Source organism: Gossypium hirsutum, chromosome A06 (assembly GCF_007990345.1).
Source record: "Gossypium hirsutum isolate 1008001.06 chromosome A06, Gossypium_hirsutum_v2.1, whole genome shotgun sequence".
Classification (NCBI taxonomy): Eukaryota; Viridiplantae; Streptophyta; class Magnoliopsida; order Malvales; family Malvaceae; genus Gossypium; species Gossypium hirsutum.
This window is the reverse complement of record NC_053429.1, coordinates 110,521,898-110,528,694: the sequence shown is the minus strand read 5'-3', so window position 1 is coordinate 110,528,694 and position 6,797 is coordinate 110,521,898.

Sequence of the window (6,797 nt, the reverse complement as noted above, 5' to 3'; positions counted from 1 at the left end):
CCTACGCATAAAATTGTAAAACTTACAAAAAGCACATATATTCAATGGAAACATCAAATCAAACTTATTGTAGATGGATACGATCTTACAGGTTACTTTGATGGTACTTTTTCGATCCCGTCTCAACTTGTGTTCGATCGTGTAGGGACGTTAGTTTCTAATTTTGAATTTGTCACTTACATTCAACAAGATAAGCTTCTTACTTCTTAACTATTGTCCACAGTTAGTGCCGATCTCTTGTCATATTTTACAGGTACATCATTTTCACATGAAGTACATTCGTTAAAGAAAGGACATCTATCTATAAAAGAGTACCTGGCCCAGATTAAAGGTACTTGTGATCTTCTTGAAGCTTCCAGTCATCCCATCTCCACTGAGGAACAAGTAGAATTTATGCTTGTTGGTCTTTCAGTTGAGTTTGACTCAGTTCTCACTCTCGCATCCTTTTTAACGGAGCCTCTGAAGATGGATTGGCTTGTCGATAATTTGTTAGAATGCAGAAGTAGTTTGTTTCAGAGGTCCCAGTTTAGACTAATATGGTCCAACATTTACCTGCGTCAAATGCTTCGACGATGGCTTCTCAATCTTTTCCTCTAAAACAGTCTCATTTTTCAGGATCTCACCATGGTCGCGGTTAGGGAAACTGGGCCGACCCTAGTGTCAGATTTGTGGGTGTCTCGATTATCTTGCCCAGTAGTGCTATTACTGATTTGACCAGTCATTTGATGAAACTTCGAAAAATTTCCACTCTCGGTCTCCTAGGGATATCTTGGTGGTTGCAAATGGGGATTCTAATTTTAGTTGATTTGGTGCTTCATCTGTTGATAGGGTTTCATCTAATCATAATTGGGTTCAATCTGGCCTGGTTCTATCCTCAGGCCTAGTGGCTAATCAGGTTACTTTTTTGTCTCAATAGATTGTATTGGGTTTTGGGCTGTCTACTTCTTTTGGACCTAGTTCCCAGTTTGTGCGTGATTGGTTCTTTGGGAATAATCTAACTAACGCTTCGGTTGGGCCATCGCCTCGGTCTATTTTGTATAGTGCGACATCATTTTAGTCTGGGTCTGCGCAGCATCCGTTTGGGCCTTCCATGTTTCACTCTACTGGGTTGCTGAATGCTCCTGGGTTTGGGACTATTTTTGGGCCACCAAATGTTCACTCTACCAGACATGTTTTACCTAGTGATATTTTTGCTGAGCCGAATGCTTCATTGCCCCATAAGTCTACTGAGTCAATGGTTTGGTACCCCGATTTGGGTGCTACTAATCACGTCTGTCAAGAAGCCTCATTGTTAAATAAATCAATTGAATATTCATGTAATATTTGTTTACTTATGGGTAATGGTAGGAGTGCCCGTATTGAGCATTTGGGCCATAACATAATTTTTACTTATCGTAAATTGTTGCATTTAACAAATGTGTTACATGTACCTAAGATTCAAAAAAATTTGCTCTCAGTTTCTTAATTTGCTTAAGATAATAATGTATTTTTCAAGTTTCACTCATTTCATTGTCTTGTAAAGGATATACAGACTCAGGAAATTTTACTCCGAGGCCACACAGATGAGGGATCGTATCAATTTTCTCTGATTTCTTTTTCCATCAGTATGAAACCGTTTGTGGTGTTGAGTTTTCTTTTTACAATACAAAGTTGGGTACTAAGTACAAATTGTTTGAGTTGTGGCATCGTCGACTTGGACATCTGTTGTCAACTGTTGTTAGTTCGATTTTAAAGGATTGTAGTATTGTTGTTGATACAAATAATTTACAGTATGTGTGTTCTGCTTGTCAATAAGGAAGTTACACAAATTATCATTTTTTGCTTCCACTACCGTGTATCATCATCCATTTGATTTAGTTGTTTATGATTTTTTGGGATATGCTGTTGTTAATTTGGGACTAGTTGGTATTATATTTCTTTTGTTGATGTTTATAGTTGGTTTACGTGGTTTTTTCTTATTCAAAAGAAGTCTTAAGCTATTGACTGGTTTAATTAGTTTTAAAAATTGGTTAAACTTCAGTTTAGCAAATATATCAAGCAGTTTTAGAGTGATTGGGTGGTAAATTTCATTCTTTTACGTCCCTATTGGCTCAGCATGGAATTCTTCATTCTGTTAACTGTCCACACACATCTGAGCAAAATGGGATTGTTGAAAGAAAGCACAATCATATTGTTGAAGTTGGGCTCACATTACTTGCTCAAACCTATTTGTTGGTAATATATTGAGGGTATGCTTTTTCATGTGCTGTTCATTTGATCAATCGGTTGCCCATTCCGGTCCTTCAAAATTAGTCCCTATACTCGATCTTTTATGGTACTTCTTCAATGTATGATCACTTTTGTGTTTTTGGCTGTTGTTGCTATCCGTATCTCCCACCGTTTAATCAACACAAGTTAGAGTTCCGTTCTCAACCGTGCACTTTCTTTAGCTATAGTTCCCAACACAAAGGTTACCAATGTCTTGCTCCGGATGGAAGGGTAGATCTTTCTCGATATGCGGTGTTTGGTGAGGATCATTTTTTTCTTATTGTGCCCTGGTTGTATCTTTGGCATCTGATCGAGTCAATACCATTCTTCATCTCGTTCACACCACTTTGGCATGCACTATACCCTTGGGAGATGTTCTGTTGGCACCTTCGTTGGTCTCTTGGTTCAAATTTTCCCCGGACTCCTCTTTTGTAGGTGACAATGCTTCTTTAGACAATGACTCTAACATTCCTTCTCTTACACCTGAAGTCCCTGTCCTTCCTATTGATCTTCCATCATATCTTGGCAATACTCACTCTATGGTCACTTGGCCGAAGGTCAAAAATTTTAAACCGGAGGGTGCTATATGTTGAGCTTCATGAACAAGAGCTGCGTACTGTTGACGAAGAATTTGCTAGTAAGGAGTGGAAGATGACTGCTTAGGAAGAATATGATGCTTTAATCTGTAATCGCAGTTAGACTTTAATTCCTTTACCTTCGTGTCAAAAGGTGATTGGTCGCAAATGTTTGTTTAAAATCAAACATAATCTCGATGGTACAATGGGTCATCGGAAAGGATGGTTGGTCAGTAAAGGGTGCTCACAAGTTCCTAGGTATGACTTTCATGAAACGTTCAGTCCCGTAGTCAAACCGGTCATGATTCACACCATTTTTTCAATTACTGTCACTAAACAATGGTCATTACGACAAGTTAATGTGAATAATGCCTTTCTAAATGGTGAGTTGACTGAAGAGGTATATATGCAACAACCCCCCGGTTATGTTCAAACCGATGTAAATGGGTAACCCCTTTGTATGTCGCCTAAACACAGTATTGTACGGTCTTCGACAAGCTCCGAAGGCATGGTTTGATAAATTAAAGGCTTTTCTTGTGTCTATTGGTTTTGTGCTTTCCAAATCTAATGCCTCTTTATTCATTCATATCACTAATGAGTCTCGTACATATGTCTTGGTTTATGTTGATGACATCATTATTGCAGGTGGCTTTTCTCTCGAGATTGATACCTTTGTTCACCGATTTCACACTGAGTTTCCACTCAAAGAGGTCTCTTCATTATTTCTTGGGTGTTGAGGTGACTCATTCGTCCACCAGTGGTCTACATCTTTGTCAAAGGAAATACATTTTTGGCTTATTGGACCGCTGTCATATAGACAAGGCTAAAGGTGTCCATATCCCCATGATTAGCTCGTGTTCTTTATCCAAACATGTGAGAACTCCACTTGATGATCCTCATAAGTATCAGAGTATTGTCGGAGCATTGCAATATGTGGTCCTCACTCGACTCGACATCGCATATACTGTTAATCATATCTGTCAGTTTATGCATACTCCGACTAATGCCCATTTTGTAGCGATCAAACACATCTTGCGCTACCTTTGTGCCATTGATGACTACAGATTGTGTATTTGACCTTCTGAGAGGTTATCTCTAGTTAGGTATAGTGATACCAATCAGGTTTTTTCTAGATTGACGGCTGAGGCCGAGTATCATGGTTTAGCTGTTGACATCACGTGGCTTGAATCATTACTTTGGGAACTTAAACTCCCTTCTAATGATCCATCAACCATTTGGTGTGATAACTGCAGTGTTGTGGCTGTTGTGGCCAATCCCATCCTTCATTCAAAGTTCAAGCATATTGAGCTTCGTTCGTTCTTTGCTCGAGAAGAAGTTGTTGATAGGTCTCTTGTTGTTGGTGAGGTACCAACATGTGATCAGGTGGCCGATATCCTCACCCAAACCGTTGTCTTCTTTTTATTTTTGTTGCTTTCAAGAGCCACTTCGGGTCTTGATATTGTAGTAGTTGGGTGAATGTTAGATATAGTTAGACTGTTACAACTGAATTTGTTAATAGCAGTTACCTTCTCTTGTATGTGTATATATGCACTTCTCATATACTCTATTCACTCAAGCTATAATCACAAGATTGTTCAACAGTTTAGTATAGTTAGTTTTCTCACTATCTTGTATGCAATTCTTTAATTTAATTATAAAAAGGTTGTTGCAAAAATTATAACCGTTCAAAATTATTTTGATTGAAAATATAAAAAATAATATAATATAAAATTTGAACTTTTAGAGTCTTGATATTTTGTATCATGATCAATTTTATCAATTTTATTTTAATTTTTAAAAAAATTAGGGTGAAAAGAAGAAAATAAGATAAAATAAATGTGTTTGTAAACCTCGTTCACCCTTCTCGATATTTCCTATTGAATCTCGAATTGTTGTGAGTTCATGGCTATGATCAAAATGAACTCCCTAGCCTCGTAAGGGGTTTTGTTTACTAGAACGCCATTGCTTACAACATCCATTATCTTTTGCTCCATCAGAAGAAGTCCTTCATAAAAATATTGGATAAACAATTGTTCCAAAAATTCAATGTTGTGGGCAACTTGTGTACAACTGTTTAAACCACTCCCAGTATGAAGGCTTTCCATGTCCTTTTGGTTAATTCCGCAGATCTTTTTCTTGATAGAAGTAGCACATGAGGCAAAGGAAATTTAACCAAAAATATCCTTGCCAATTAGCCTATTTGTTGACAGATTTAGGTAGATATAATAGTTAATATTTTGCTTTATCCACTAAAGACAACCAAAAAACCAAATATCCTTATCAATTCAGCCTATTTGTTCTTCAGTTACGCCTTGAGGTCTTATGATGGAGTATACCACATGGGATTCCTTTAAATGCTTGTGGGGATCTTCGTTTTGAAAATCATCAAAAGTAGAAAGTAAGTGAATTAAACCAAATTTTAGTTCGAATGGTACCTAATTTAAGGATATTGAATGCAAAGTGGTTGATAATTCAGTTTTAGAGTAGCCAACTCTATTAAAGTTTCATTATCCCTCTCTTCTCCTAATGTTGGTTCATTGGATGGATCAATCAAACTTTCTTCCCTTTTAATATCGGTAGACGATTTGAATGATTTGTTATCCAATCCAGATCGGTAGACAAAAATAAGGGATTATGTTGAAATTTGGCTTCCTTCCTTAGTCGTCGGGTAGTTTGCTCAATCTTTAGATCATGCTAGAGTTCACTTGTACGAGAAGATCTAAGCATGAAATGGACAAGAAAAATAAAAAAAATAAAACAAAAAGAAAATAAAACTAAATAAAACTAAAAGAAATAAAATTTATTAACACTAGTCCCCAACAACGGCGTCAAATTTGTACGGTTCTCGGAGCTGCCAAAAATAAATTTCTATTCAAAAATAAAATTGTGTATAACAATGAGTAAGGTTGAATCCACAAAGACTGATGATAATTTTATTTCTTTAACAAGATAAAAAAATGAATGGGAGATTTTTTTAGAAAACTCAAAGTTAAAACTAAAGCAAAAGAAAACTAAAATTTAAAACTAAATTTAATTCTTCACAAAAAAGGAAGTAATAATTAAAAATTGAAGGAAAATCAATATGACAAAGCTCTAGTTAAAGGTGAAATCTTTTCTTGATTCATAAGTTTGATCATCGATACACATATAATTTTCAATGTTCTTTAATAAACTAGTTGTAGTTTCCAACGTCACACCTAGAAATCAATCTCTTATTACTGTCTCGATAACCAAGGGCTAGCCCATTTGAAATTACTTCTCTTACCAATAAACAATCCTATAACTTCACGCCTAGGATTTAGCTTACTAGCAACAGTAAAATCGAGAGAGACCTAGTTCTAACCAACAAACTCATCTTAGCAGGTTTATTAAGGTAGATTACATGCCTACAAAGTATAGAATGCATATTTCTGTTATACCCACCTAAAATAAATTAAAAAATTATAAAACCTCCGACCCGACATAGGAATTTTGGCTAAGTCAAAGACGTTACATTCGATCACTACAGTGATCATGTAAAGCCATTCTTTTGCTTGAGTTAATTTTGTATGAAAATCACTATTTTGTTTTTAGGAAAAACATTCATTAATTTAAACCGACTTTACTTAGAAATTTGATTACAATATTATTAATGTGGAGTTTTGAAAAATGTTTAAGGTTTTCAAGGAAAAGATTAATCAAAACTTTAAGTATTTTGTAAAGCAGCGAAAAACATTTAAAGTAATGGTTTTCTAAATCGAAAAGTATGCAAATATCAGAGTATTAACTAAGTGTCATGCCTTAGAAAAATAAGCTAAACAACTTCACCCTGGATATAAAAGAAAGAAATAATTAATAATTACAATCCCGAATATAAAAAGATGAAAGAAAACTTTTAATAAAAAACTTAAAAATAATAATAACAAAAAACGTGCTGCTAATTGGAGGTTCCTCCAATGTATTTTTGAGTCATTTTTGTGCTACCTGAAAGAAAAA